This window comes from Antennarius striatus, chromosome 10 (assembly GCF_040054535.1).
Source record: "Antennarius striatus isolate MH-2024 chromosome 10, ASM4005453v1, whole genome shotgun sequence".
Taxonomy (NCBI): Eukaryota; Metazoa; Chordata; class Actinopteri; order Lophiiformes; family Antennariidae; genus Antennarius; species Antennarius striatus.
Window position 1 is genome coordinate 23,201,518 of NC_090785.1, and position 11,681 is coordinate 23,213,198.

General features: G+C 42.3%; 1 pseudogene; it reads right to left on the minus strand.

Moving 5' to 3' along the window:
* Positions 1–9,118: 9,118 nt before the first annotated feature.
* LOC137603271 (U5 spliceosomal RNA) lies at positions 9,119–9,182 on the minus strand (annotated as a pseudogene).
* Between the last annotated feature and the right edge of the window lie 2,499 nt (positions 9,183–11,681).

The window sequence follows — 11,681 nt, forward strand, 5'->3', positions numbered from 1 at the left end:
TAAATGTGTAACCAGGCCTCTGAGTATGTGTATAGGTTCATATATACATACTGTACATGTACATCTGTTATTAACAGGGTGTGCTATCACTGTACCTTGACATATGAATGCCTTCAGACTTCCCACTACATTACGTTTGGTAAAGGTTGCAACTTGAACTGCAAAATTATAACTTCCTGTTTCAGTTTTATTATTGAAATTTGTTAGAGCTCCATGGCCACACACACACACACACACACACACACACACACACACACACACACACACACACACACACACACACACACACACACACACACACACACACACACACACACACAGTGTGATCATATGCCCTCCTGTACTTTTGACTGGCAGATAGGATTGGCGTTCCATCGGCACTGATCAGGAGAACAATCCTCCTCCTGATTGACTGTTACAATCTCACCACAATGTCAAGGTGTGGGTTGGGAACCCACTCCTCTATAAGAACTGCAGAGTGGGTAAAACTGTGCACTGAATGTGGATGTAGCATGACAGAGATAAAAAAACAACAATGTTATGTTGTTTAACATGATCAAATAATTTACATGTATCCTTAATTGTTGATTTAAGCTAAGCTAAACAACTAAAATTGCAACTTTTGTTGAGTTTGATGCAACAGTACAAAAACTGATATCTGACCTAATTATTCTTAATGATTACATAGAAAGATCCAATTGAATCCAATTTTATTTTTTAAGCACTTTACAACATTGTCTGTGAGAACAACATTTCAGAATTGGGTTATGTTTTTGCCACTGGCTCCTCTGTTATCTGTCTCCACAAACTCATAGGAAAATGCAGGTGTTTGGCTGCTAAGTGATCAACTATGTTCACCAGCTTGTGTTTCTGGTTATCTTAAAGGAAGTACTATTGCTTAGGGGGCAGAAGCATTGTCCACTTATCGGTAAGCCAGTGGTTTATGCCCCAGTCTCTTCAGCCTACATTAGATGCTGATGTACCTTAGAACCAGATGGCCAGCTCCCCAACTTTCTCCCCTGGTCAATTAAGGGCTGCCCACTGCTCCTCAGGGGTGGATGAAATGAAAAGTTTTTCCTCAAGAGATCAATATAGTACTCAAAAAAATATAATAATGTTAAAAAAACAAACCTAAAATAATGCCTAAAACACCGATTAGTGGTTAGCACTGCTGCCTCTCAACAAGAAGGTCAGGGGTTCAAACCCCATCATTTCCATCATGGCCTTTCTGTGAAGAGTTTACGTGTTCTCTCTGTGCCTGAATGGGTTTTCTCCGGGTTATCCTGTTTCCTCCCATTATCAGGAAAAACTCGCATCTAAGGAATATTAGGTCATGTTGGCCCATAGTGGCGGCGCACCCAGAATGCAGCAGCTCTGGACCAACTCTCCATCTGACCTTCCAATTCCGTTGTACCGTCTGTGTATAATAAATAAATATGCATCCTTGGCACTCATTGAGTGCCACAGATGAGATATCTCGTCTTAGGCTTTTTTTACAGGGAACGTTCGATTAAAGCGTTCTGCACCTTCTGTGTGATTTTCAGCCTTGTATCTTATTTATTTCGGTCAGGGGCAGTGTTTCACACCTTAGATTACCAGATCACTTGAAGAAGAGGCGTAGTTTTTGGGGCAGTAGTGGAGAGCAAAATCGCGAAGCGCACAGCGAAAGAAAATTCAAGCAGCTAACACTGGCACAGAGCTTGTCTGGCAGTGTAGCTTCTATGAGCAAGACAGTGAGCAGTAAGGAGCGGGTGGGTGCAGGAGATGCACCCAAAGAGGTTGAAAACCAGAGCGGAGGAGAGGAAAACGTCCCGGGTTATAGCGGGGGCCCCCAGCACTTCGGCGGCGTCGTGCGTGAGAGGGCCGGTGTGGAAACTTCTCCGCTGCTTCTTTCCGGCATCAGTTCTGATTCAGAACCGGACCCGGATTCTTCATCTGAATGGCTACTGTCAGAAAGCAGCAGGGAGTCCTCCCCAGACCCGTGGGAGCCCACGGAGGATCTGAGGAGCAAAGGTAACTATTTTGCTACATTGTTGCATGATGTAAAAAAAACGTGTCGGCCCTCCATCTCGCATAAGTTGTTCCCCATCTATGAATGTATTACATCGTACATATTTCAGGCGTGTGTGTGTGTGTGTGTGTGTGTATGTATGTATGTATGTATGTGTATATATATATATATATATATGTATGTGTATATATATATATATATGTATGTGTATATATATATATATATATATATATATATATATATATGTGTGTGTGTGTGTGTGTGTTGTGTAAAATTGTATATTTTTTCTATATTTTACAGTCCCTGAAACGAGTAGAGGACGTGCACCTGCAAGAGGGAGAGGTGCAAGGAGACGTCCATCACTGGAGGTGGATGCTGGTATTTGGGATCATGGTGGCTGGGAACCCACTAAGTTGCCATTCGTGGCAACCCCTGGTCCCCAGAATGCGGCTGCAGACCTGGATTCGGACCAGCCGGTTGATTTCCTGGAGCTGCTTCTGACTGACGAGCTGCTGGGTCACATTGCCTCTCAGACCAACCTGTATGCACAGCAGTTTATACAGGCTCATCCTGAAGCTCTGCCACACTCCAGAGAGAGGGTGTGGAAACCGGTGACAGTTCCAGAGCTCAAAAAATACTTTGGGCTTACGTTCCTCACCGGCTACATAAAGAAGCCCAGCGTCAGCATGTACTGGAGTGAGGATCCACTGGAAGCCACTCCGTACTTCAACAGCACCATGCCACGCAACAGGTTCCAGCTGATAAGGAAGTTTCTCCACTTCAATGACAATGCGGCAGTAGCTCAGTGGTAGAGCGCGCAGTAGAGCGGGTCGTCCAATGTTTCAAAGATCGGTGGTTCGATTCCCGCTCCCGCCCAAAAAGAACACCCAGAGGTGAGCTGACAGTGGGAGGTGTCAGCTCACCTCTGGAGCACTGCCGAGGCGCCCTTGAGCAAGGCGCCATCCCCCTTACAAGTTGCTCATTTGGGGCGCACCAATAAAGGAGCTGCCCGCCACTCTACCTCCTCTGCATGCATACAGGCCCCATGTGTGTGTTTGTGTTCAGGGCCTGTACACACATAGAGTATATATATGCAATATATATGCATGATTTGATTTGAACTAACTAGAGTGTGCTACTAATTTCCCTGTGGGGATTATAATCAGTATATAGAATAGAATGCCTCACAGGGTGCTGGAGATAAACTTTATAAAGTGCATCCTGTCCTTGATTCTATAATTTGTCAATTCAAAGAGCTGTATCAGCCCCATGAAAACATTTGTATAGATGAGGGGATGTTGCAGTGGCGTGGCCGCCTGGACTTCAGGGTTTACAATCTTCAAAAGCCAGTCAAATATGACATATAATCTTGTATTTTGTGACCCGCAGACTGGCTATTGTTATAATATGTTGCCTTATGTTGGCCAGTTGAGCACACTCCCAGACATTGTGTTTTCCCTCCTTGACCGCCTGACCGAGCAGGGGTACACAATATTCATGGACAATTTTTATAACTCCGTCAAACTGTGTGAGCAGTTATTCAAAAAACAAAACAAAAACAACAACTAATGTCTGTAGAACTCTGAGGAAAACCGTGGGGAACCACAGATTATCAGAGAGCCGTCAAAGACAGACTTGGGTGAGGAGGGGAAGGTGGTGCGAATGATTACAACCTACCACAACGACAGGATGCAGAGGGTGGAGGTGTGGCAGAAGGGTCAGCGGGACAAAGTGGCACAGCTCAAACCGGAGTGTGTGGTGGAGTACAATTCCTGCATGAATGGGGTGGGCAAACTTGACCAGAACATTGCGTACTACCCCTTCATCAGGAAAACGCAAAACTGGACAAAAAGTTTGTCGCCTATTTGTTCCAGATTTGTGTGTACAACGCCTATGTGTTGTTCAGGTTCAGGAACCCAGGGATCAAGAAAACACACCTGGAGTTCATGAAGTGTGTTGTAAGGTCCTTGACTGAAAAGGGGTACGTGTCACATGAGGGGGGCGACGAGGCTGAGGAGATGGAGGTCGAGGACGTGCTGCAAGGAAGATCATGCAGAAACCGAGACCCAGATCAACTATGTTCACCAGCTTGTGTTTCTGCTTATCTTAAAGGAAGTACTATTGCTTAGGGGGCAGAAGCATTGTCCAGACTCGATGGCCTGATGTCCAGGCACACGCTGGAACGTTTGAGGGCCACCACCAGGAAAGCACATCCCTCAAGAAAATGTCGGGTGTGTGTTAGAAGGGGTGGAAGGAGTGAGACCAGGATGTGGTGCAAGGCCTGTCGTATTCCCCTGCATGCAGGAGAATGCTTCACTGTGTATCACACTCAAAAAAAAATATTATTGAGTACACTCACACCCACACACTCACCCATACACACACTCACCTGTAAATAATTCTGACACTTGAGAGTGAAATGAATGTAGTCTTTGTTATGTTTTGTCTAATTTTCAAAATTGTTATAAAATCATTTGTTCATCAAACAAAAATTTTTCTAATGTTGTTTTCATTGTTTCAATAAGTAAATGTATTTTCAGAAGTTTGACGTTGGAGTTTTGCTTGAATTTGCTTCTCTGCAGTAAAACATCATTATCTCCGTTTCCTGGTCAAAATCAGCCGTTTTTGCTGAAACCACCCTGTGTTCTACGGGCAATAACTAAACACACAAAGATGATAGAAACAAACTTTTTTTCTGATGAAAGAAGACAGTCTAAAGTTTCAGGTGATATGTGCGATGTTTATGTAGCCTAAAAAATGAATATTTGGTGGGCCTTCAGAATTCAGTGAAAATGCTCAAAATCTCTGGCACTGGGGAGCTGTCCGCTCTGAAAGTGTCTGGCAGTCAATGAGTTACAAGTCCATGAGTCTTTGAGAGTGTATTACCAGACTACAAATTTTCTGCTTTAGTTCAGACAAAGGAAAATAACACAGTATTATGAGATTACAAAACGGAAAGGATGTGCAGATAATTGTACTGTGGTTATAATTCAGTATATTAACATATTTGCCTCGGTAACATATTTGCCACTTGGAAAAAATGCTTATTTCATTTATTTGTTTTTTTGGGGGGTTTTTTCTTAAAAAACTGGACGAATGTAATCAATCTATCAAACTTTACAAACAGCTTTTCATACAAAATGAGCAGCCCAATGATAAATATGTTAGTAACATTTTTATTCCCTACTTAAAGGGACAGTAAAGTCAAAATGAACCAGGCGTTTGAAGTACGTAATCATGACTTTATCAGGTTTATCGCTTCAGTGATTGTATTGTGTTCTAATGGCTGTCCTTACTGATGAAGTTACAGGTGTCGCTGATGACCCCACGTGACCACTGGATACGGAACCTGCTGTAGTGCACATTTTAAGTTTTCCTGACCACAGGGATAATAACAGACATCAGGAAATTATTTTTCTTTATTTTTTTCATCATGATAAACAAAATGTACAGTATATATATATATATATATATATATATATATATATATATATATATATATATATATATATATATATATATATACCATTTTAAAATGAGTTTACTGGCCCTTTCATATAGTTTGAATAATTTCAAAGCCTGAAATCCAATATAATCAATTTATTTTACTCTAGCATTGCCAAGCAGCATTTACATATCCTAACAGAGGATAGGTGTGAAGCTGCTACATCTGATGTTATTACAACATATGGATGTTTGCCTTGCTGTGAAAATTGAAATGTGAATCCAAGAGGATTATGTAAAACACAGTGAACTATCAATCAGAGATCAGACATATAATAAATTATTAGTCTACTGTGATGAAATGTATTTGAGCAAACTGTTTGCAAAGAGGATTTATGTTATACATAGACCAAAGTGTGGTACAGACTTCCACAATAATGAAGATGTGGATGAGAATCAGACATGTAATTTCATCTATCTGCCTCTGTCAAACCCCTTTATTTTTAAAGTGTTGCTTCCATCTGTGGTGGATTGGAGGTACAGTAGAACAGGAGGCAGAAGTTTTTGGTCCCTTTGCATGTGATTCAGAGGTCCTGTCATGGGTGGAGTTATGTTATGTTTGTTTTGTTGTTTCCCCTTGGTTTGTGTTTGGGTTCATTGGATCAGTCCCTCTCAATTGGTTTCACCTGTGTGATCAACCAAGGCCTTCACAGCTGAAACCAGTTGCTCTTCAATCAAGCACTCACCAATCATCTCTCCACTGGTCTGATATGAGTTCAGTTGTTTGCTCTGTGGTGGGAGGTGGCAGCTCTCATTTTTGGCTTGTGTTGTTTTTTGTAGTTTATGTTATTTTGTTTCCCAGTTTTGTTATAATTTTGCTGTTTGACCATATTTTGCCCTCGTTTGATATGTCATTCTAATTTTGTTCTTTTCTTTTCTCCTTTTTTTCTCTTGGCCAGAGCCAAGAGGTAGGGAACTTAGGTATACACCTGCAGGTATACATCATGTTTCCCACCTCACTTAGTCAGTCCTTGTTATATACAGTACACTAGAGTGCTGGCACTAACCCTTGTATTTTTGGGGGGCACTACAGTGCCTGTTACGTAGTGATGGGCAGATGAAGCCCCATGAAGCATTGAAGCCTTTCATCTCAATCTGTTCACGGTGGTTTGGAGCTTCATGAGGCTTAATTTGCTCTAGTATGACATCTACTGGATGGTAAAATATCAGGTGGCATGAGTTTGAAGTGTGCGACATTTTGCAGACAGCCTGTTCATAAAACTGTCAGCGAAATAACAAAGTAGGCAAAACATGTATAGTTTAGTGATTTTATATATATATATAAACAAATTGTGGTTTACTACCACAATTTGTTCCTGAAGGCTGTTTGAATAGTGATTTGTTCGAATTCCAAATACAATTTTCCCATTTCATATCATGTAAATGGTCTTAATCCATTCCAAGACGCTAGAAAATTACCTTTTTTCAACATGTTATGTCATTTATATATAAAATTGTATAGTAGTGAAACATATCAAAGAAATGTAAAAGAAGGAAGCAAACATGAGAATGAAATCTGGTTAGCCCAAGATGCAAGTTATCGTCGTCTTTGGGACCGAAGTTTACGGTACCGTAACTCATACCATAGGCAATGGAACGCAAATTAAGTGAAACATTATTGAATACAATAAACTAAAAGAAAAAGCACATTACCATAATGTGTTCTCTAGACTTTTCGCACGCCTGGAGGTGGGAAAAAGGCATTTGTTTTGCGTTCAACTTCCAAATTTTTTTCGACTTCTAAGACAAAACGTTGCAAATTTTCTGGTCAAATTCAAATTTGTTCGATATTTACAGTGTTCCCAAATCAAGGTTTGCTTGTTTGTATTACACACACACCAGCACTATGGAAAGTGATTATTTTCTTCATGTCCAAATAAACATGTACAGTGAGGGGAAGGTGATTGGGGTTGGGAAATTGATTGTGTTTCTGTAACACTGAGGTATAGCCAGTGATTATGCTTTGGTGACATCATTGGTTTTTATTTAGAAACAATTTCTCCACTGTGGCAGTTTCCATTTCCTGAATCTCCTAAACTGACTCTCTCCACACTCTCTATACCTCACTCCAGTATATATCTTAACACTATCTAAATTCCTAACGGTCTCCACAGTATCTAACCACAACTCTCCACCAAACAACCAAATTCTGAATGGAGTGCGATCGCTTTATATCGGTGTTGGAGCGCGTGTCGCGAGTCAAATCAGTCACATGGTATCGGCCGCGTCGCAGGGCGTTCCCGTGATGGGAGCGTCGATAAGGAAGACATGCCCGAAGCCTCGCTTCCGGCGAGGACGTCACCAATTACAGCTCCTCCCATCGATGAAGCAAGCCTCGATTCGCGCTTCGCGGGAACGCCCCTCTTCTGTTTGGAACACGCTTCGGAGCTTCGATCACATCACTACTGTTACTCCCAAAATAACTCCAAAACTAACCCTAACGTAAGGGTTTGGTTTCTTTTGGGACTCTTATTTAGTGACCAGTGCATAGCTCAGGGGGGTTGGGGTCTACGTTTGTCCATGCTATGTGTCCCGTGGAGATGCTAGTTTTGTTTTTTTGTAAATAAATCATTGTTAATTAGAAACATCGGTTGTCCTGCCTCCTTCATTCGCACCCTTGCTGCGTCTTATGTTACGCTGGCGGCCTGACCATCAGAGGAGGGCGTAACATAATAGGGGCTCATCCGGGATCTGTGTGATTCCGCCAAGACAGCAAGAGTGTGGATGTTGTAGTGCAGTGGTGAAAGGCTTGGGAATTGTTTTGTCTTATGTAGTTTTTGAGTAGGTCTACCGTGGTTTTGTAGCAGAGTGCAGGACAGCTTGTGTAGTTTATGTCCTACCGTATTTAGTGTTTGATGACTTTGGAAACTTTAAGGAGCAGATCTAACACTAAAATGGCTGCAGGTTTCAGTATCAAAGATTTTTTTGGCCAGGCCCACATTAGAGGGGCCTGATCAATGTAGGATGGCAGACTTCTGTGACATCGGTGCTCAGTTTGGAGCTGAGCTCTCTATGGGAAGCACCTGGGCTCAGTTAAGAGAAGCTGTCATAGTGCTGTTTAATAACATGGGCGTGTCTATGGAAGTAGAGATAGAGCGTCCATTGACTTATCTGGCAGAGGAGCAAACTCCTCCTGATGAGGAGAAAACCCCACCACCCAGTAGAATGTTGTCTTTGGAGTGGTCCCGTAGTACGTCGTCTTGGTTAAAGGTGTGTCTACCTCGGTTGAAACTAGAGAGCGAGGAGAGAGAAAGGGATATTGCACATCGACACAAACAGGCTATGTACAAATTAGAGTTGGGGGCTAAAAACGCATTACAAATTGAACTGCAAAAACTTGAGTTAACTCAAAGTGATCACTCTTTATCTAAAGTGTTTGATGCCAGCAGACAAATTTCTCTAGTCCCAGAGTTCCGTGAGCCGGAGTCAAATGGCCAGAAGAGGCTTGGGCACCCTTGCTACGAAGCAAGTTGACAGAGAAAGCCCGTATGAATAAAATGCCTCTGAGTGACAGTCTTAATTATGTGGTTTTAAAAGACTATCATGCACACTCAGTCTTTGTTCTGAGGCGTACCGACAACGTTTTCGGCAGTATAAGACTCGTGTTGTTCCACTCCACGGAAATCTTTCGTGAAAGGCGAAAGATTTATATGATCTGAAGTGAAACGTCCACAGGAAACGTTTGTCGAGTTTGCAGCTGAAAAACAGACTCTTCTTAAGCGTTAGCTGAAGGCTAATGCGGCCATTGATTTTACATCTGTCTGTGATTTAATGTTAATGGAGGTATTTAAAAACTATCAGAGCGGTTGGCCACCTATCTGAATGACCAGAAGGTTTCTAAAATATCAGAAGCTGCTATGTTAATAGATCAGTTTATAGTCAGTCACAAGAAACACTTTGAAAAAGAGAACGGAACCAAGATCGGTTTTACCGGCACCTGCTGGAAATCATTAAAAATAATTACAGGCAACCTAGTCAGCCCAACTGACATACAGAAGCAATGTGTGTATGTATGTATATATATATATATATATATATATATATATATATAGCAATGGTATAATGTATATGTATAATAATACTATTTAAGTTATTGTATTTTATACTGTACATTGTAATATTTCATATCTTCATTTAATATTAAATATCTTTACCTTTATATGCAATCAATAAATAGTGTGAATGTGTGTATAACCAATGATAGCTATTTGCTATCTGTTAGTTGTTATTTGTTCTGTGACTCATGTCTATTGTAACACCCCCCCCCCCCCATGGGGCTGCTGTGATGCTGAATTTCCCTGAGGGGGTCAATAAAGGAAACTTGACTGTATATAAGGTCATAACATGTGAAAATCAAAATAAAGAGATTTGGGTGATTTTTATTATAAAATTTTTATTTAAAAATAAAAGGTGCTCTAAGGTCTTTGGATGTAATCGGTTTCTTTTTTTTTAAGCGAGTTCCTCTGCCTTGGAGAATACCCTCTCACACGGCACAGACAACGATGGTGTACATAGATAGTTGAGGGACAGCCACAAAAGGTGTGGAAAGGTGACCTCCTCGTCCAGGTGGCTCCAGAGGTCTAAGAAACAACAAATGGCAATTTAGTATATGATTTACAAACAAATGCACAAATAAAGCTGAATAACATGCCTGACGTTTTTGCAGACACTTGTTGTGACGATGGTCCTGGCTGTGGCTCCTCTGCTGTGCGCCCAATCACAGCCGCACATTCAGCTTTTAGCCAATTGATGGCCTCCGAGCACTTGGAGGAACTACGAAGCCCGAGTGACTTATATCTGGGATCTAGAAGTGTCGATAGGGTCAACACACTCCATGACTCCAGATTGTTCAGCCTCTCTCCCTGCCACGCCGAACCGTGACACTGTCCACATGGTAAGGGATCTTTTTGAAAACGCAACTTTTTTGTGCGGTTACGCCTTCCGTCCACACAACACAGATATCCGGGACGAAAAAGCAACCTTTTAAAAACGCGGGCCAAGGTGATATTTTTTGAGAACGCCCGAGTCTGCATTGTCGTGTGGAGGCTGTATCCGCAACTTTTTCTATCCGGGGTGTGTGTCCTATTGGACAAAAACCGCTGTGACATCAGGCATGTGACCTGTGTCTACATGTACCAATGGAGTTAAAACCAGCTATTTTCTGATGTATAACAGCCCCACATCGAAGACGTGTTGATAAACATGCTTGACACTTGAATATTTGTTCATCTGTTTCTTTGTTCCTCACCAATGATGCCAACGCCAGTTCTGGGTGAGACTGTGATACACAGCCTGCTGGTGAGAGAACTCTGATGGGGGTCGTCCTCCAGGAGAAACGGCGTGAATTTCCACTCGTCCCGGTCCTCTCTCCTGTTGTTCTGAGTTGTTCTGTTTGTAAATGTGTTGATCAACTCACTAATGTGGATACGTGTGAACAAAGATTTTTTTCCCAAAAGCGCTGTTGTGTGGACGGGGCCTAAGACGCTTCTTCATTGCTGGTAGTGGTTGGTGTTGCCTGTTTTTAACTTCTAAGGTGTGGTCAGTGCTATTAGTAGTCCATTATTTAATTTTTTAATTTAATTTTTAATTTAATATACTGGTTTGATCCCCGGAGGGAAATTAAGAAAGCACACTCTAGCTACTGATTACAAACGCATGCATACATATTTGTGAGTACAGGCCCCTGTATCACACACACACACAAAGGGGCCTGTAGGCATGCAGGGGAGGTAGAGTGGCAGGCAGCTCCTTCTTGGTGCGCCTCAAATGAGCAATTTGTAAAGGGGACGGCACCTTGCTCAAGGGTGCCTCGGCAGTGCTCTGGAGATGAGCTGACACCTCCCACTGTTAGCTCACCTCCGGGTATTTTTGGGGGGGCGGGAGCGGGAATCGAACCGCCGATCTTAAATCATAGGACGACCTGCTCTACCGCCCGCTTTACCACTGAGCCACTGCCGCCCCTATCAAGACCCATCTGGCTCCTCAACGGTGAAGGATGATGCCTCGGACCCAGATTTACAATCAGGTCCTTTCAAAACTCCCCTGAGGCAGATGCTAATGAGCATCAACCTCTGTGAAATTTGCATTTCAATAACCCCCATTAGTACTACTTGGCACTCCCAACAACCATTGTTGAGGAGCCAGACCTGTCTTGATAACATTGTTG